At 45.6% G+C, this 22,215-nt stretch overlaps 1 long non-coding RNA gene across 1 annotated transcript; it reads left to right on the top strand.

Moving 5' to 3' along the window:
* The first annotated feature begins 2,980 nt into the window (after positions 1–2,980).
* On the top strand, positions 2,981–14,898 carry LOC148430433 (uncharacterized). The gene is made up of 2 exons (XR_015877506.1): positions 2,981–3,409; positions 7,325–14,898. It is a non-coding gene; the product is annotated as an uncharacterized LOC148430433 (long non-coding RNA).
* Positions 14,899–22,215: the final 7,317 nt, after the last annotated feature.

Here is a 22,215-nt window from a genome sequence, read left to right as displayed (position 1 = left end):
AGTGGTGCAGTCCCAGATTCAAGTGAGCTCCGCTGTCTGGAGAGAGAACACAGGAACGGAGTGTCAGCTCTGGGGACAAGGAGCCTTCATCCCCCTCTGTCTGAGCCCCACACAAACGAGTGAGTGTATGCCCCATTAGCCTCACCAGCAGTAGTAGGAGCAGGATAAATCAGGGGAAGGAGCATCTATGTGGGCTAAACGGCAGCCATAATTGTGCACCCAAGTGAAGCCACAGTGAGTGCACCTGCTGGAGGCACCTATTGAGGCTGCGCAACAAGTTGAAGCTTCCTAGCTCTATAATGGTGCAATTGTGAGGTAATATTTTAAAAACGAACTTTCTCAATTAGCTAAGCCCCAAAAGGCCCTACGTTGGAACAAGGGCTATCTAATAAAACAAACCCCAAGTCCTAATTCGTCCCCTACCCTGAGTTATGCCTTCCCAAAATCCCCCACAGAGAAGTGGTTCTAACAGTGTCAGAAAAAGCCGACGGCTGGAGCCTTAAATTATTCCCAAATCCTCATTTATGTTTTTGCCCTGAAGTTTGGCATGCAGCACCAAGCGCCAGTTATACCTGTCAATGCCAAATTTCAGCCCATTACCTCCAAAAGTTTCCCCTTAAACACCCTGCCCCCCCCCCCCCTCCCCTCCAGAATTCTGTATGGGAGAATTCATTTTTTTTTTAGTTTCAGCCTTAATATAACGACACGACTGCTCTTATAGTATAGTTCCCAGTATGGGCTGCACTCACTGGCCTTGCTACGTCAGTGAAATACAGTATCCTGATAAAAATTCTATTAAGAATTGAAACGTCAGTCTTAAGAGCAGTGAGTGCCGTCCATACTGGGAACGGTCTAATAATTACAGCTGGGAAGCAGCAGACCGTATACCATGACGTTACAGCGGGGAAGCAACAGACCGTATACCATGACGTTACAGCGGGGAAGGAGCAGACCGTATACCATGACGTTACAGCGGGGAAGCAGCAGATCGTATACCGTGACATTACAGCTGGGAAGCAACAGACGGTATACCATGACGTTACAGCGGGGAAGCAGCAGACCGTATACCATGACGTTACAGCGGGGAAGCAGCAGGCCGTATACCGTGACGTTACAGCGGGGAAGCAGCAGACCGTATACCATGACGTTACAGCGGGGAAGGAGCAGACTGTATACCGTGACGTTACAGCGGGGAAGCAGCAGACCGTATACCATGACGTTACAGCGGGGAAGCAGCAGACCGTATACCGTGACGTTACAGCGGGGAAGCAGCAGATCGTATACCGTGACATTACAGCTGGGAAGCAACAGACGGTATACCGTTACATTACAGCGGGGAAGCAGCAGACCGTATACCGTGACGTTACAGCTGGGAAGCAACAGACCGTATACCATGACGTTACAGCGGGGATGGAGCAGGCCGTATACCGTGACGTTACAGCGGGGAAGCAGCAGACCGTATACCGTGACGTTACAGCGGGGAAGCAGCAGATCGTATACCGTGACGTTACAGCGGGGAAGCAGCAGACCGTATACCGTGACATTACAGCTTGGAAGCAGCAGACCGTATAACGTCACGTTACAGCGGGGAAGCAGCAGACCATATACCATGACGTTACAGCGGGGAAGCAGCGGACCGTATACCGTGACGTTACAGCGGGGAAGCAGCAGACCGTATACCGTGACGTTACAGCGGGGAAGCAGCAGACCGTATACCGTGACGTTACAGCGGGGAAGCAGCAGACCGTATACCGTGACGTTACAGCGGGGAAGCAGCAGACCGAATAACGTGACGTTACAGCGGGGAAGGAGCAGACGTATAACGTGACGTTACAGCGGGGAAGGAGCAGACCATATACCGTGACGTTACAGCGGGGAAGCAGCAGACCGTATACCGTGACGTTACAGCGGGGAAAGAGCAGACCGTATACCGCGACGTTACAGCGGGGAAGCAGCAGACCGTATACCGTGACGTTACAGCTGGGAAGCAGCAGACCGTATACCGTGACGTTACAGCTGGGAAGCAGCAGACCGTATACCGTGACGTTACAGCGGGGAAGCAGCAGACCGTATACCGTGACGTTACAGCGGGGAAGCAGCAGACCGTATACCGTGACGTTACAGCGGGGAAGCAGCGGACCGTATACCGTGACGTTACAGCGGGGAAGCAGCGGACCGTATACCGTGACGTTACAGCGGGGAAGCAGCGGACCGTATACCGTGACGTTACAGCGGGGAAGCAGCGGACCGTATACCGTGACGTTACAGCGGGGAAGCAGCGGACCGTATACCGTGACGTTACAGCGGGGAAGCAGCGGACCGTATACCGTGACGTTACAGCGGGGAAGCAGCGGACCGTATACCGTGACGTTACAGCGGGGAAGCAGCGGACCGTATACCGTGACGTTACAGCGGGGAAGCAGCGTACCGTATACCGTGACGTTACAGCGGGGAAGCAGCGTACCGTATACCGTGACGTTACAGCGGGGAAGCAGCGGACCGTATACCGTGACGTTACAGCGGGGAAGCAGCGTACCGTATACCGTGACGTTACAGCGGGGAAGCAGCGTACCGTATACCGTGACGTTACAGCGGGGAAGCAGCGGACCGTATACCGTGACGTTACAGCGGGGAAGCAGCGGACCGTATACCGTGACGTTACAGCGGGGAAGCAGCGTACCGTATACCGTGACGTTACAGCGGGGAAGCAGCGTACCGTATACCGTGACGTTACAGCGGGGAAGCAGCGGACCGTATACCGTGACGTTACAGCGGGGAAGCAGCAGACCGTATACCTTGACGTTACAGCGGGGAAGCAGCAGACCGTATACCGTGACGTTACGGCGGGGAAGCAGCGGACCGTATACCGTGACGTTACGGCGGGGAAGCAGCAGACCGTATACCATGACGTGACAGCTGGTGCATTATAATGAATAAAGTACAGGAGAAGGATAATAGCGCATTGTTCCTTCATATTGGGGGGAGGGGCGACATTATCCCATATATCAGGCAGCAGCTTACATTCTCCTCTAAGTCTGGTACCCACTATACGATTTCTCTGATGATATACCCAATTCCCACTGATCGGCTAGTGTGTACCCACCATGTCTGCTGCTGCTCGGTGCCCTTTGGTTGTCAGCCGCATGGTCAGATTGTCACGACGACCCTATGCAGCAGAATTTGTCAGGCACCGGATCATCTAATGTGTACCGGCCGCCCGACATGTCGGTAGGAGGGTTGCCCGTTGTATCACTGGGTGCACATCGTATAGTGTATTACTCCATTTCTCCTGGCAGTGGTAATTATTCAGGATTAGTGATCAGTGAGACGGTAATCACACCTTGTCCTTTCTTCTTTGTTTCAGGGTCACAGACGAATCTGAGAGAGTCTGGAGACCTGAGGTCACAGGGTCAGTATTGTTACTTCCCTCCCATTCTTATCACTGTTATTGCTTAGTCCACTACACCAATAATAACCTGCGGCTAGTGATTACACTACAACTCGCATAATGCTCTTCTCTCCGGAGGTGTGTTTCATCACTGTTCCTGCCTGTGTTACCTTGGTCCTATTCCTGCCTGTGTTACCTAAGTCCTATTCCTGCCTGTGTTACCTAAGTCCTATTCCTGCCTGTGTTACCTAAGTCCTATTCCTGCCTGTGTTACCTAAGTCCTTTCCTGCCTGTGTTACCTTGGTCCTATTCCTGCCTGTGTTACCTTGGTCCTATTCCTGCCTGTGTTACCTTGGTCCTATTCCCGCCTGTGTTACCTTGGTCCTATTCCCGCCTGTGTTACCTTGGTCCTATTCCCGCCTGTGTTACCTTGGTCCTATTCCCGCCTGTGTTACCTTGGTCCTATTCCCGCCTGTGTTACCTTGGTCCTATTCCCGCCTGTGTTACCTTGGTCCTATTCCCGCCTGTGTTACCTTGGTCCTATTCCCGCCTGTGTTACCTTGGTCCTATTCCCGCCTGTGTTACCTTGGTCCTATTTCCGCCTGTGTTACCTTGGTCCTATTCCCGTCTGTGTTACCTTGGTCATATTCCCGCCTGTGTTACCTTGGTCCTATTCCCGCCTGTGTTACCTTGGTCCTATTCCCGCCTGTTACCTTGGTCCTATTCCCGCCTGTGTTACCTTGGTCCTATTCCCGCCTGTGTTACCTTGGTCCTATTCCTGCCTGTGTTACCTTGGTCCTATTCCTGCCTGTGTTACCTTGGTCCTATTCCTGCCTGTGTTACCTTAGTCCTATTCCTGCCTGTGTTACCTTGGTCCTATTCCTGCCTGTGTTACCTTGGTCCTATTCCTGCCTGTGTTACCTTGGTCCTATTCCTGCCTGTGTTACCTTGGTCCTATTCCTGCCTGTGTTACCTTGGTCCTATTCCTGTCTGTGTTATATTGTTACATTGTAGCTATTCCTGTCTGTTTTACATTGTTGCTATTCCTGTCTGTTACAATGAAGCTATTCCTGTCTGTGTTACATTGTAGCTATTCCTGTCTGTGTTATATTGTTACATTGTAGCTATTCACATATGTGTTATATTGATACATTGTATCTATTCCCGTCTGTTACATTGTAGCTATTCCTGTCTGTGTTATATTGTCACTGTTCCCGTCTGTTATATTGTTACATTGTAGCTATTCCTGTCTGTGTTATATTGTTACATTGTAGCTATTCCTATCTGTGTTATATTGTCACTGTTCCTGTCTGTTTTACATTGTCATTCTTCCCATCTGTGTTATACTGTTACATCGTAGCTATTCCTGTCTGTGTTACATTGTAGCTATTCCTGTCTGTGTATCATTGTAGCTATCCCTGTCTGTGTTACATTGTAGCTATTCCCTGTCTGTGTTATATTGTTACATTGTAGCTATTCCTGTCTGTGTTATATTGTTACATTGTAGCTATTCCTGTCTGTGTTATATTGTTACATTGTAGCTATTCCTGTCTGTGTTATATTGTTACATTGTAGCTATCCCTGTCTGTGTTATATTGTCACTGTTCCTGTCTGTGTTACATTGTAGCTATTCCTGTCTGTGTTACATTGTAGCTATTCCTATCTGTGTTACATTGTCGCTGTTTCTGTCTGTTTTACATTGTAGCTATTCCTGTCTGTGTTACATTGTCACTGTTCCTGTCTGTGTTACATTGTAGCTATTCCTGTCTGTGTTACATTGTCACTGTTCCTGTCTGTGTTATATTGTTACATTGTAGCTATTCCTGTCTGTGTTACATTGTCACTGTTCCTGTCTGTGTTACATTGTAGCTATTCCTGTCTGTGTTACATTGTCACTGTTCCTGTCTGTGTTATATTGTCATTCTTCCCGTCTGTGTTATATTGTTACATTGTAGCTATTTCTGTCTGTGTTACATTGTAGCTATTTCTGTCTGTGTTACATTGTAGCTATTCCTGTCTGTGTTACATTGTCACTGTTCCTGTCTGTGTTACATTGTAGCTATTCCTGTCTGTGTTACATTGTCACTGTTCCTGTCTGTGTTATATTGTCATTCTTCCCGTCTGTGTTATATTGTTACATTGTAGCTATTTCTGTCTGTGTTACATTGTAGCTATTCCTGTCTGTGTTACATTGTCACTGTTCCTGTCTGTGTTACATTGTAGCTATTCCTGTCTGTTACATTGTCACTGTTCCTGTCTACATTATATTGTTACATTGTAGCTATTCCTGTCTGTGTTACATTGTAGCTATTCCTGTCTGCGTTACATTGTAGCTATTCCTGTCTGTGTTATATTGTTACATTGTAGCTATTCCTGTCTGTGTTACATTGTAGCTATTCCTATCTGTGTTACATTGTCGCTGTTTCTGTCTGTTTTACATTGTAGCTATTCCTGTCTGTGTTACATTGTCACTGTTCCTGTCTGTGTTATATTGTCATTCTTCCCGTCTGTGTTATATTGTTACATTGTAGCTATTTCTGTCTGTGTTACATTGTAGCTATTTCTGTCTGTGTTACATTGTCACTGTTCCTGTCTGTGTTACATTGTAGCTATTTCTGTCTGTGTTACATTGTCACTGTTCCTGTCTGTGTTATATTGTTACATTGTAGCTATTCCTGTCTGTGTTACATTGTCACTGTTCCTGTCTGTGTTACATTGTAGATATTCCTGTCTGTGTTACATTGTCACTGTTCCTGTCTGTGTTATATTGTCATTCTTCCCGTCTGTGTTATATTGTTACATTGTAGCTATTTCTGTCTGTGTTACATTGTAGCTATTTCTGTCTGTGTTACATTGTAGCTATTCCTGTCTGTGTTACATTGTCACTGTTCCTGTCTGTGTTACATTGTAGCTATTCCTGTCTGTGTTACATTGTCACTGTTCCTGTCTGTGTTATATTGTCATTCTTCCCGTCTGTGTCATATTGTTACATTGTAGCTATTTCTGTCTGTGTTACATTGTAGCTATTTCTGTCTGTGTTACATTGTAGCTATTCCTGTCTGTGTTACATTGTCACTGTTCCTGTCTGTGTTACATTGTAGCTATTCCTGTCTGTGTTACATTGTCACTGTTCCTGTCTGTGTTATATTGTCATTCTTCCCGTCTGTGTTATATTGTTACATTGTAGCTATTTCTGTCTGTGTTACATTGTAGCTATTTCTGTCTGTGTTACATTGTAGCTATTTCTGTCTGTGTTACATTGTAGCTATTCCTGTCTGTGTTACATTGTAGCTATTCCTGTCTGTGTTACATTGTAGCTAACCCTGTCTGTGTTATATTGTCACTGTTCCTGTCTGTGTTACATTGTAGCTATTCCTGTCTGTGTTACATTGTCATTCTTCCCGTCTGTGTTATATTGTTACATTGTAGCTATTCCTGTCTGTGTTACATTGTAGCTATTCCTGTCTGTGTTACATTGTCATTCTTCCCGTCTGTGTTATATTGTTACATTGTAGCTATTCCTGTCTGTGTTACATTGTAGCGATTCCTGTATGTTACATTGTCACTGTTCCTGTCTATATTATATTGTTACATTGTAGCTATTCCTGTCTGTGTTACATTGTAGCTATTCCTGTCTGCGTTACATTGTAGCTATTCCTGTCTGTGTTATATTGTTACATTGTAGCTATTCCTGTCTGTGTTATATTGTTACATTGTCACTGTTCCTGTCTGTGTTACATTGTAGCTATTCCTGTCTGTGTTATATTGTCACTGTTCCTGTCTATATTATATTGTTACATTGTAGCTATTCCTGTCTGTGTTACATTGTAGCTATTCCTGTCTGTGTTACATTGTAGCTATTCCTGTCTGCGTTACATTGTAGCTATTCCTGTCTGTGTTACATTGTCACATCCTTATTTACTTCTCTCCTTACAGTAGCTATATACCTTGGTATAAAGCGCCGGCCCACTCCAGCCTGCTCAGACCTTCCGGGGATGTGAGGAAATCCACCCGGCACCCTCCCTTGAATTCGTCAGCCCACTCCGCTGCTTCCAGTGAATCCTACCCAGTGGGCAAACCCCGGCCCCTACCGGGCAAACTGCGCCCACTTGTCACTGTAGGGACGCTGGGACTATAAGAAGGGGAGGTATAATTTCTGTGAGAATCCATTGGGATGCTGCTGGGACAAGCCCACTGAGGATCAGCCATGCCTAGACTGAGTGGCGGCCATGCCCACCTTGCCGTTGGGATGTTGTGCCTTTTAAGATGCACCCTCCTTTTTCTGGACTGCCACACTGAATACATGTATTTGGAGGAGCTGTGTTATGGAGGGGGTTGATGTCCGATTTGGCCCAGAAGACATGCCCCTATTGGATGTGCCACATTCACTTATGTTTTTAGACAGGATGATGATGTAAGCGAGGGAGAGCTGTGACATCACAGGGGGTGTCTTCATGGTGAGATTCTCCCTTTTACTTGGAGTTCTGCCCACATGTAGTGTTATAATGGACTGGTTACTATGCTGGATCTGTCATATAATAATTAATAATATCCCTCTGGTAATGAGCTTACCCTTAGCAAGTTTATAACTCTCCCCTTCACTAATGTATGTGCTATGTAATGAGCCCCTACTAGTTTCTGAACTTGTGAGTTCTTAGCGAATCCCCCACAAGGGGGAGCACTCTCTTTTGGCTGACAGGGGAGATGTGTAACTAGCACTGAGCCTACCCACTGCACCGGTTCCTGGGGCTGATCCTGCTGTACTTTCCACACTGTAATCTGCACACACTGGGTCTGATCCTGCTGTACTTTCCACACTGTAATCTGCACACAGTGGGGCTGATCCTGCTGTACTTGCCACACTGTAATCTGCACACAGTGGGGCTGATCCTGCTGTACTTTCCACACTGTAATCTGCACACACTGGGTCTGATCCTGCTGTACTTGCCACACTGTAACCTGCACACATCGGGGCTGATCCTGCTGTACTTTCCACACTGTAATCTGCGCACACTGGGGCTGATCCTGCTGTACTTGCCACACTGTAATCTGTGCACACTGGGGCTGATCCTGCTGTACTTACCACACTGTAATCCCCGCACACTGGGGCTGATCCTGCTGTACTTGCCACACTGTAATCCCCGCACACTGGGGCTGATCCTGCTGTACTTGCCAAACTGTAATCTGCGCACACTGGGGCTGATCCTGCTGTACTTGCCACACTGTAATCCCCGCACACTGGGGCTGATCCTGCTGTACTTGCCACACTGTAATCCCCGCACACTGGGGCTGATCCTGCTGTACTTGCCAAACTGTAATCTGCGCACACTGGGGCTGATCCTGCTGTATTTGCCACACTGTAATCTGCGCACACTGGGGCTGATCCTGCTGTATTTGCCACATTGTAATCTGCGCACACTGGGGCTGATCCTGGGTCTCACGCAGCGCGTTGTATTGGTGGTTGCCCAGCTGTGACTTTATGCAAACTGCTTCCCTTATGTACATCCATGTGGCCGAATGCGCCAAGACACCCACTGTCTGCGTCTGTGCCCTTTGTAATAACGATCGGTGTGCCCTTATATGCCACCATTGGTCACACCATCATTACTATGGCAGGTGCAGTTTCTCCATCCGATGCCAACGCAATCGCTTTCATTGACACGCCGGTAACACTCTCATAACACGCCCACTGAACGGGGCTACTGGCACCTCCCAGTCACCACCCAGAAACACCAATCACTTTCCCACAACATTTCTTATACCGTGTGTCTTGATCGCAACTGTACCTTTGTGCGTATACTTTGTATAATATATGCTCTGTAGGAATTTTTAAGCATGTCAGTTGCAAGAATCGCTCAGCTATGTGATCATCAGCTTTACATGTGGCTCTGAATCACAACTACCTGCCCCCTGTCCTAATCACTATCACTGTGCGCTGCCCCCTGTCCTAATCACTATGTCTGTGCTCTGTCTCCTGTCCTAATCACTATCACTGTGCTCTGCCCCCTGTCCTAATCACTATGTCTGTGCGCTGTCCCCTGCCCTAATCACTATGTCTGTGCGCTGCCCCCTGTCCTTATCACTATCACTGTGCTCTGCCCCCTGTCCTAATCACTATCTCTGTGCTCTGCCCCCTGCCCTAATCACTATGTCTGTGCGCTGCCCCCTGTCCTTATCACTATCACTGTGCTCTGCCCCCTGTCCTAATCACTATGTCTGTGCGCTGTCCCCTGTCCTAATCACTATGTCTGTGCTCTGACCCCTGTCCTAATCACTATCACTGTGCTCTGCCTCCTGTCCTAATCACTATCTCTGTGCTCTGCCCCCTGTCCTAATCACTATCTCTGTGCTCTGCCCCCTGTCCTAATCACTATGTCTGTGTGCTGCCCCCTGTCCTAATCACTATGTCTGTGCGCTGCCCCCTGTCCTTATCACTATCACTGTGCTCTGCCTCCTGTCCTAATCACTATCTCTGTGCTCTGCCCCCTGTCCTAATCACTATCTCTGTGCTCTGCCCCCTGTCCTAATCACTATGTCTGTGCTCTGCCCCCTGTCCTAATCACTATCTCTGTGCGCTGTCCCCTGTCCTAATCACTATCACTGTGCGCTGCCCCCTGTCCTAATCACTATCTCTGTGCTCTGCCCCCTGTCCTAATCACTATGTCTGTGCTCTGCCCCCTGTCCTAATCACTATCTCTGTGCGCTGTCCCCTGTCCTAATCACTATCACTGTGCGCTGCCCCCTGTCCTAATCACTATCTCTGTGCTCTGCCCCCTGTCCTAATCACTATCTCTGTGCTCTGCCCCCTGTACTAATCACTATGTCTGTGCTCTGCCCCCTGTCCTAATCACTATGTCTGTGTGCTGCCCCCTGTCCTAATCACTATGTCTGTGCGCTGCCCCCTGTCCTTATCACTATCACTGTGCTCTGCCTCCTGTCCTAATCACTATCTCTGTGCTCTGCCCCCTGTCCTAATCACTATCTCTGTGCTCTGCCCCCTGTCCTAATCACTATGTCTGTGCTCTGCCCCCTGTCCTAATCACTATCTCTGTGCGCTGTCCCCTGTCCTAATCACTATCACTGTGCGCTGCCCCCTGTCCTAATCACTATCTCTGTGCTCTGCCCCCTGTCCTAATCACTATGTCTGTGCTCTGCCCCCTGTCCTAATCACTATCTCTGTGCGCTGTCCCCTGTCCTAATCACTATCACTGTGCGCTGCCCCCTGTCCTAATCACTATCTCTGTGCTCTGCCCCCTGTCCTAATCACTATCTCTGTGCTCTGCCCCCTGTACTAATCACTATGTCTGTGCTCTGCCCCCTGTCCTAATCACTATCTCTGTGCTCTGCCCCCTGTCCTAATCACTATGTCTGTGCTCTGCCCCCTGTCCTAATCACTATCTCTGTGCTCTGCCCCCTGTACTAATCACTATCTCTGTGCTCTGCCCCCTGTCCTAATCACTATCTCTGTGCTCTGCCCCCTGTCCTAATCACTATGTCTGTGCTCTGCCCCCTGTCCTAATCACTATCTCTGTGCGCTGTCCCCTGTCCTAATCACTATCACTGTGCGCTGCCCCCTGTCCTAATCACTATCTCTGTGCTCTGCCCCCTGTCCTAATCACTATGTCTGTGCTCTGCCCCCTGTCCTAATCACTATCTCTGTGCGCTGTCCCCTGTCCTAATCACTATCACTGTGCGCTGCCCCCTGTCCTAATCACTATCTCTGTGCTCTGCCCCCTGTCCTAATCACTATCTCTGTGCTCTGCCCCCTGTACTAATCACTATGTCTGTGCTCTGCCCCCTGTCCTAATCACTATGTCTGTGCTCTGCCCCCTGTCCTAATCACTATGTCTGTGCTCTGCCCCCTGTCCTAATCACTATCTCTGTGCGCTGTCCCCTGTCCTAATCACTATCACTGTGCGCTGCCCCCTGTCCTAATCACTATCTCTGTGCTCTGCCCCCTGTCCTAATCACTATCTCTGTGCTCTGCCCCCTGTCCTAATCACTATCTCTGTACTCTGTCTCCTGTCCTAATCACTATGTCTGTGCGCTGCCCCCTGTCCTAATCACTATGTCTGTGTGCTGCCCCCTGTCCTAATCACTATCACTGTGCTCTGCCCCCTGTCCTAATCACTATGTCTGTGCTCTGCCCCCTGTCCTAATCACTATGTCTGTGCGCTGCCCCCTGTCCTAATCACTATGTCTGTGCGCTGCCCCCTGTCCTAATCACTAGCTCTGTGCTCTGCCCCCTGTCCTAATCACTATGTCTGTGCGCTGTCCCCTGTCCTAATCACTATCTCTGTGCTCTGCCCCCTGTCCTAATCACTATCTCTGTGCTCTGCCCCCTGTCCTAATCACTATCTCTGTGCTCTGCCCCCTGTCCTAATCACTATCACTGTGCTCTGCCCCCTGTCCTAATCACTATCACTGTGCTCTGCCCCCTGTCCTAATCACTATCTCTGTGCGCTGTCCCCTGTCCTAATCACTATCTCTGTGCTCTGCCCCCTGTCCTAATCACTATGTCTGTGCGCTGCCCCCTGTCCTAATCACTATGTCTGTGCGCTGTCCCCTGTCCTAATCACTATCTCTGTGCGCTGCCCCCTGTCCTAATCACTATCTCTGTGCTCTGCCCCCTGTCCTAATCACTATCTCTGTGCTCTGCCCCCTGTCCTAATCACTATCTCTGTACTCTGCCCCCTGTCCTAATCACTATCTCTGTACTCTGTCTCCTGTCCTAATCACTATCTCTGTGCTCTGCCCCCTGTCCTAATCACTATGTCTGTGCGCTGCCCCCTGTCCTAATCACTATCTCTGTACTCTGTCTCCTGTCCTAATCACTATCTCTGTGCGCTGCCCCCTGTCCTAATCACTATCTCTGTGCTCTGCCCCCTGTCCTAATCACTATCTCTGTGCGCTGCCCCCTGTCCTAATCACTATCTCTGTGCGCTGCCCCCTGTCCTAATCACTATGTCTGTGCGTTGCCCCCTGTCCTAATCACTATGTCTGTGTGCTGCCCCCTGTCCTAATCACTATGTCTGTGTGCTGCCCCCTGTCCTAATCACTATCTCTGTGCGCTGCCCCCTGTCCTAATCACTATCTCTGTGCGCTGCCCCCTGTCCTAATCACTATCTCTGTGCGCTGCCCCCTGTCCTAATCACTATCTCTGTGCGCTGCCCCCTGTCCTAATCACTATGTCTGTGCGCTGCCCCCTGTCCTAATCACTATCTCTGTGTGCTGCCCCCTGTCCTAATCACTATCTCTGTGCGCTGCCCCCTGTCCTAATCACTATCTCTGTGCACTGTACAGAGATATATTGGTACATGTACAATTGAATAAAAGGCGCATTTGCTTCCATCCTTTCATGAACCCCAAAGAGAGTAAGACAGCTGATCAGTGACCCTCGTCCTGCACAATCATTATATCTAATCAGTAACTGTAAACTCTGCTGGCAAAATTGTGCTACAATCTCTGTCACACACACAATCCTGCACCTTTCTCTAATCACCCAGGTTTTTTAAACACATTTATACTGGTAAGTTTTTCCTTTAACAGTGTCCGGGGGATTTAACTTTTCAAATTGTCCCTATGTCTCTTATTACTGGATATAGTTTGTGGTGTCTATTATTATTCCCATTCAGTCTGTAATATGAGCAGAGCTGTGGTCAGTCCATGTAACAATGGTGTCGCAGTGATAGAATCTCAAGGCAATCAGCCATGTGTTCCAGCATTGTACCAGGCGCTTGTGTGTAGATTTCCATACAATTCCAATCTCTGCAGGCTCAGTGTTATCTCCTATCTATCCTGGGTGTGGTATAAGACATCCACAGATAAAATGTTGGCAAGGTATAGGGCCAAATGGTAGACACATTTTTTTATTTTAAGCCTAACCCTCCCCCTGGTCCCTAACCATAACCCTCCCCCTGGTCCCTAACCATAACCCTCCCCCTGGTCCCTAACCATAACCCTCCCCCTGGTCCCTAACCATAACCCTCCCCCTGGTCCCTAACCATAACCCTCTCCCTGGTCCCTAACCCTAACCCTCCCCCTAGTGCCTAACCCTCCCCCTAGTGCCTAACCCTCCCCCTAGTGCCTAACCCTAACCCTCCCCCTAGTGCCCAACCATAACCCTCCCCCTAGTGCCTAACCATAACCCTCCCCCTAGTGCCTAACCCTCTGTCCCCTCTGGCAGCCTAACCCTCCCCCTGGTCCCTAACCATAACCCTCTCCCTGGTCCCTAACCATAACCCTCTCCCTGGTCCCTAACCCTCCCCCTAGTGCCTAACCCTAACCCTCCCCCTAGTGCCTAACCATAACCCTCCCCCTGGTCTCTAACCCTCCCCCTGGTCCCTAACCCTCCCCCTGGTCCCTAACCATAACCCTCCCCCTACTGCCTAACCATAACCCTCCCCCTAGTGCCTAACCATAACCCTCCCCCTGGTCTCTAACCCTCCCCCTGGTCTCTAACCCTCCCCCTGGTCCCTAACCATAACCCTCCCCCTACTGCCTAACCATAACCCTCCCCCTAGTGCCTAACCATAACCCTCCCCCTAGTGCCTAACCATAACCCTCTCCCTGGTCCCTAACCATAACCCTCTCCCTGGTCCCTAACCCTCCCCCTGGTCCCTAACCATAACCCTCTCCCTACTGCCTAACCATAACCCTCCCCCTAGTGCCTAACCATAACTCTCCCCCTAGTGCCTAACCATAACCCTCTCCCTGGTCCCTAACCCTCCCCCTGGTCCCTAACCATAACCCTCCCCCTAGTGCCTAACCATAACCCTCCCCCTAGTGCCTAACAATAACTCTCCCCCTAGTGCCTAACCATAACCCTCCCCCTAGTGCCTAACCATAACCCTCTGTCCCCTCTGGCAGCCTAACCCTCCCCCTGGTCCCTAACCATAACCCTCCCCCTGGTCCCTAACCATAACCCTCCCCCTGGTCCCTAACCATAACCCTCCCTCTGGTCCCTAACCATAACCCTCCCCCTGGTCCCTAACCATAACCCTCCCCCTGGTCCCTAACCATAACCCTCCCCCTGGTCCCTAACCATAACCCTCCCCATAGTGCCTAACTAAAAACATGTCAACAATTTGAACCTGTCAACCTTTTGCACTATCAACCTTTTGTCAATCGACTTAGTGCTTGTCAACCATTTGTTGTCCACCTATATATTACCGACCTTTTGTCTGTGGACCCTTCAACCGGATACCGTGGACCCTATCTCCCGAGCACTAGTATATTACATAGCCCATGCAGTGTGATATTAGCTCGGTTCAGCATAGTGACAGCGTTAGGGTGCAATAAGTGTATACACAATCTGATCACTGTATACACGGAAATATTCCCTCTATTATTCCCTGTCATTTACACATTTCATGAGTACAAATCCCAACATAACAGGGTCCCATTCTAAGCTCTGCTCCCAGCACGTAGTGTAGAATCACCGCAGTGGAAACCCCTCCTCTACAATGTACCCAAAATCTATTTATTAAACTCACCCTCTTAAACCTTTACACATTGTATTTTATGCTTATTGTGTTCTCCGTCTTCAGAGTGATGCAGGGATATATGGATGTGGTGTGTACTGTTATATGGATGTGGTGTGTACTGTATGTACTGCTATATGGATGTGGTGTGTACTGTATGTACTGTTATATGGATGTGGTGTGTACTGTATGTACTGCTATATGGATGTGGTGTGTACTGTTTGTACTGTTATATGGATGTGGTGTGTACTGTATGTACTGTTATATGGATGTGGTGTGTACTGTATGTACTGTTATATGGATGTGGTGTGTACTGTATGTACTGTTATATGGATGTGGTGTGTACTGTTTGTACTGTTATATGGATGTGGTGTGTACTGTATGTACTGTTATATGGATGTGGTGTATACTGTATGTACTGTTATATGGATGTGGTGTGTACTGTATGTACTGCTATATGGATGTGGTGTGTACTGTATGTACTGCTATATGGATGTGGTGTGTACTGTATGTACTGCTATATGGATGTGGTGGTGTACTGTATGTACTGCTATATGGATGTGGTGTGTACTGTATGTACTGCTATATGGATGTGGTGTGTACTGTATGTACTGCTATATGGATGTGGTGTGTACTGTATGTACTGTTATATGGATGTGGTGTGTACTGTTATATGGATGTGGTGGTGTACTGTATGTACTGCTATATGGATGTGGTGTACTGTATGTACTGTTATATGGATGTGGTGTTGTACTGTATGTACTGCTATATGGATGTGGTGTGTACTGTATGTACCGCTATATGGATGTGGTGTGTACTGTATGTACTGTTATATGGATGTGGTGTGTACTGTATGTACTGTTATATGGATGTGGTGGTGTACTGTATGTACTGTTATATGGATGTGGTGTGTACTGTATGTACTGTTATATGGATGTGGTGTGTACTGTATGTATGGTTACATGGATGTGGTGTGTACTGTATGTACTGCTATATTGATGTGGTGTTGTATGTACTGTTATATGGATGTGGTGTGTACTGTATGTACTGCTATATGGATGTGATGTGTACTGTATGTACTGTTATATGGATGTGGTGTGTACTGTATGTACTGTTTCATGGATGTGGTGTGTACTGTATGTACTGCTATATTGATGTGGTGTTGTATGTACTGTTATATGGATGTGGTGTGTACTGTATGTACTGCTATATGGATGTGGTGTGTACTGTATGTACTGTTATATGGATGTGGTGTGTACTGTATGTACTGCTATATGGATGGGGTGGTGTACTGTATGTACTGATATATGGATGTGGTGTGTACTGTATGTACTGCTATATGGATGTGGTGTGTACTGTATGTACTGCTATATGGATGTGGTGTGTACTGTATGTACTGTTATATGGATGTGGTGTGTACTGTATGTACTGTTATATGGATGTGGTGTGTACTGTATGTACTGTTATATGGATGTGGTGTGTACTGTATGTACTGATATATGGATGTGGTGTGTACTGTATGTACTGCTATATGGATGTGGTGGTGTACTGTATGTACTGCTATATGGATGTGGTGGTGTACTGTATGTACTGTTATATGGATGTGGTGTTGTACTGTATGTACTGCTATATGGATGTGGTGTGTACTGTATGTACTGTTATATGGATGTGGTGTACTGTATGTACTATTATATGGATGTGGTGTGTACTGTTATATGGATGTGGTGTTGTACTGTATGTACTGCTATATGGATGTGGTGTGTACTGTATGTACCGCTATATGGATGTGGTGTGTACTGTATGTACCGCTATATGGATGTGGTGTGTACTGTATGTACTGTTATATGGATGTGGTGTGTACTGTATGTACTGATATATGGATGTGGTGTGTACTGTATGTACTGCTATATTGATGTGGTGTTGTACTGTATGTACTGATATATGGATGTGGTGTACTGTATGTACTGATATATGGATGTGGTGTTGTACTGTATGTACTGCTATATGGATGTGGTGTGTACTGTATGTACTGTTATATGGATGTGGTGTGTACTGTATGTACTGCTATATGGATGTGGTGTGTACTGTATGTACTGCTATATGGATGTGGTGTGTACTGTATGTACTGCTATATGGATGTGGTGGTGTACTGTATGTACTGCTATATGGATGTGGTGGTGTACTGTATGTACTGTTATATGGATGTGGTGTGTACTGTATGTACTATTATATGGATGTGGTGTGTACTGTTATATGGATGTGGTGTTGTACTGTATGTACTATTATATGGATGTGGTGTGTACTGTTATATGGATGTGGTGTGTACTGTATGTACTATTATATGGATGTGGTGTGTACTGTTATATGGATGTGGTGTTGTACTGTATGTACTGCTATATGGATGTGGTGGTGTACTGTATGTACCGCTATATGGATGTGGTGTACTGTATGTACTGTTATATGGATGTGGTGGTGTACTGTATGTACTGTTATATGGATGTGGTGGTGTACTGTATGTACTGCTATATGGATGTAGTGTGTACTGTATGTACTGCTATATGGATGTGATGTGTACTGTATGTACCGCTATATGGATGTGGTGTACTGTATGTACTGATATATGGATGTGGTGTACTGTATGTACTGTTATATGGATGTGGTGTGTACTGTATGTACTGATATATGGCTGTGGTGTACTGTATGTACTGATATATGGCTGTGGTGTACTGTATTTACTGTTATATGGATGTGGTGGTGTACTGTATGTACTGTTATATGGATGTGGTGGTGTACTGTATGTACTGCTATATGGATGTGGTGTGTACTGTATGTACCGCTATATGGATGTGGTGTGTACTGTATGTACTGCTATATGGATGTGGTGTACTGTATGTACTGTTATATGGATGTGGTGTGTACTGTATGTACTGATATATGGCTGTGGTGTACTGTATGTACTGATATATGGCTGTGGTGTACTGTATTTACTGTTATATGGATGTGGTGGTGTACTGTATGTACTGTTATATGGATGTGGTGTTGTACTGTATGTACTGATATATGGATGTGGTGTTGTACTGTTATATGGATGTGGTGTGTACTGTATGTACTGATATATGGCTGTGGTGTACTGTATGTACTGTTATATGGATGTGGTGGTGTACTGTATTTACTGTTATATGGATGTGGTGTGTACTGTATGTACTGATATATGGATGTGGTGTGTACTGTATGTACTGATATATGGATGTGGTGTTGTACTGTATGTACTGCTATATGGATGTGGTGTATACTGTATGTACTGTTATATGGATGTGGTGTGTACTGTATGTACTGCTATATGGATGTGGTGTACTGTATGTACTGTTATATGGATGTGGTGTGTACTGTATGTACTGCTATATGGATGTGGTGTACTGTATGTACTGATATATGGATGTAATGTGTACTGTTATATGGATGTGGTGTGTACTGTATGTACTATTATATGGATGTGGTGGTGTACTGTATGTACTGCTATATGGATGTGGTGTGTACTGTATGTACTGCTATATGGATGTGGTGTGTACTGTATGTACTGATATATGGCTGTGGTGTGTACTGTATGTACTGTTATATGGATGTGGTGTGTACTGTATGTACTGATATATGGCTGTGGTGTGTACTGATATATGGATGTGGTGTGTACTATTATATGGATGTGGTGTGTACTGATATATGGATGTGGTGTGTACTGTTATATGGATGTGGTGTGTACTATTATATGGATGTGGTGTGTACTGATATATGGATGTGGTGTGTACTGTTATATGGATGTGGTGTGTACTATTATATGGATGTGGTGTGTACTGATATATGGATGTGGTGTGTACTGTTATATGGATGTGGTGTGTACTATTATATGGATGTGGTGTGTACTGATATATGGATGTGGTGTGTACTGATATATGGATGTGGTGTGTACTATTATATGGATGTGGTGTGTACTGATATATGGATGTGGTGTGTACTGTTATATGGATGTGGTGGTGTACTGTATGTACTGATATATGGCTGTGGTGTGTACTATTATATGGATGTGGTGTGTACTGTTATATGGATGTGGTGGTGTACTGTATGTACTGCTATATGGATGTGGTGTGTACTGTATGTACTGCTATATGGATGTGGTGTGTACTGTATGTACTGATATATGGCTGTGGTGTGTACTGTATGTACTGATATATGGCTGTGGTGTGTACTGTATGTACTGATATATGGCTGTGGTGTGTACTGTATGTACTGCTATATGGATGTGGTGTGTACTGTATGTACTGCTATATGGATGTGGTGTGTACTGTATGTACTGATATATGGCTGTGGTGTACTGTATGTACTGTTATATGGATGTGGTGGTGTACTGTATGTACTGTTATATGGATGTGGTGTGTACTGTATGTACTATTATATGGATGTGGTGTGTACTGTTATATGGATGTGGTGGTGTACTGTATGTACTGCTATATGGATGTGGTGTGTACTGTATGTACTGCTATATGGCTGTGGTGTGTACTGTATGTACTGATATATGGCTGTGGTGTGTACTGTATTTACTGTTATATGGATGTGGTGTTGTATGTACTGATATATGGCTGTGGTGTACTGTATGTACTGCTATATGGATGTGGTGGTGTACTGTATGTACTGATATATGGCTGTGGTGTACTGTATTTACTGTTATATGGATGTGGTGGTGTACTGTATTTACTGTTATATGGATGTGGTGTGTACTGTATGTACTGATATATGGATGTGGTGTTGTACTGTATGTACTGCTATATGGATGTGGTGTGTACTGTATGTACTGATATATGGCTGTGGTGTGTACTGTATGTACTGATATATGGCTGTGGTGTGTACTGTATGTACTGATATATGGCTGTGGTGTGTACTGTATGTACTGCTATATGGATGTGGTGTGTACTGTATGTACTGCTATATGGATGTGGTGTGTACTGTATGTACTGATATATGGCTGTGGTGTACTGTATGTACTGTTATATGGATGTGGTGGTGTACTGTATGTACTGTTATATGGATGTGGTGTGTACTGTATGTACTATTATATGGATGTGGTGTGTACTGTTATATGGATGTGGTGGTGTACTGTATGTACTGCTATATGGATGTGGTGTGTACTGTATGTACTGCTATATGGCTGTGGTGTGTACTGTATTTACTGATATATGGCTGTGGTGTGTACTGTATTTACTGTTATATGGATGTGGTGTGTACTGTATTTACTGTTATATGGATGTGGTGTTGTATGTACTGTTATATGGATGTGGTGGTGTACTGTATTTACTGTTATATGGATGTGGTGTTGTACTGTATGTACTGCTATATGGATGTGGTGGTGTACTGTATGTACTGATATATGGATGTGGTGTTGTACTGTTATATGGATGTGGTGGCGTACTGTATGTACTGTTATATGGATGTGGTGTGTTCTGTATGTACTGATATATGGATGTGGTGTGTACTGTATGTACTGCTATATGGATGTGGTGGTGTACTGTATGTACTGCTATATGGATGTGGTGTGTACTGTATGTACTGTTATATGGATGTGGTGTTCTACTGTATGTACTGTTATATGGATGTGGTGTGTACTGTATGTGCTGTTACATGGATGTGGTGTGTACTGTATGTACCGCTATATGGATGTGGTGGTGTATTGTATGTACTGCTATATGGATGTGGTGTTGTACTATATGTACTGCTATATGGATGTGGTGTATACTGTATGTACTGTTATATGGATGTGGTGTGTACTGTATGTACTGATATATGGATGTAATGTGTACTGTTATATGGATGTGGTGTGTACTGTATGTACTATTATATGGATGTGGTGTGTACTGTTATATGGATGTGGTGTTCTACTGTATGTACTGTTATATGGTTGTGGTGTGTACTGTATGTACTGTTATATGGATGTGGTGTGTACTGTATGTACTGTTATATGGATGTGGTGTGTACTGTATGTACTGTTATATGGATGTGGTGTGTACTGTATGTACTGATATATGGATGTGGTGTGTACTGTATGTACTGTTATATGGTTGTGGTGTTGTACTGTATGTACTGTTACATGGATGTGGTGTTGTATTGTATGTACTGATATATGGATGTAGTGTGTACTGTATGTACTGATATATGGATGTGATGTTTTACTGTATATGTACATATAAATGGATGTGGTGTGTACTGTATGTACTGATATATGGATGTAGTGTGTACTGTATGTACTGATATATGGATGTGATGTTTTACTGTATATGTACATATATATGGATGTGGTGTGTACTGTATGTACATATATATGGATGTGGTGTGTACTGTATGTACTGATATATGGATATAGTGTGTACTGCTATATGGATGTGGTGTTGTACTGTATGTACTGTTATATGGATGTGGTGTGTACTGTTATATGGATGTGGTGTGTACTGCTATATGGATGTGGTGTACTGTATGTACTGCTATATGGATGTGGTGTACTGTATGTACTGTTATATGGATGTGGTGTGTACTGCTATATGGATGTGGTGTTTTACTGTATGTACTGATATATGGATGTAGTGTGTACTGTATGTACTGTTATATGGATGTGGTGGTGTACTGTATGTACTGATATATGGATGTAGTGTGTACTGTATGTACATATATATGGATGTGGTGTGTACTGTATGTACTGCTATATGGATGTGGTGTGTACTGTATGTACTGATATATGGCTGTGGTGTACTGTATGTACTGTTATATGGATGTGGTGGTGTACTGTATGTACTGTTATATGGATGTGGTGTGTACTGTATGTACTATTATATGGATGTGGTGTGTACTGTTATATGGATGTGGTGGTGTACTGTATGTACTGCTATATGGATGTGGTGTGTACTGTATGTACTGCTATATGGCTGTGGTGTGTACTGTATTTACTGTTATATGGATGTGGTGTTGTATGTACTGATATATGGCTGTGGTGTACTGTATGTACTGATATATGGCTGTGGTGTACTGTATTTACTGTTATATGGATGTGGTGGTGTACTGTATTTACTGTTATATGGATGTGGTGGTGTACTGTATGTACTGATATATGGATGTGGTGTTGTACTGTATGTACTGCTATATGGATGTGGTGGTGTACTGTATGTACTGATATATGGATGTGGTGTTGTACTGTTATATGGATGTGGTGGCGTACTGTATGTACTGTTATATGGATGTGGTGTGTTCTGTATGTACTGATATATGGATGTGGTGTACTGTATGTACTGCTATATGGATGTGGTGGTG

The sequence above is a fragment of the Taudactylus pleione genome, unplaced genomic scaffold (genome assembly GCF_031769625.1).
Source record: "Taudactylus pleione unplaced genomic scaffold, aTauple2 ptg003770l, whole genome shotgun sequence".
In the NCBI taxonomy this organism is placed as follows: Eukaryota; Metazoa; Chordata; class Amphibia; order Anura; family Myobatrachidae; genus Taudactylus; species Taudactylus pleione.
The sequence above is the reverse complement of the archived record's forward strand: the minus strand, read 5'-3'. Positions and strand labels throughout refer to the sequence as shown.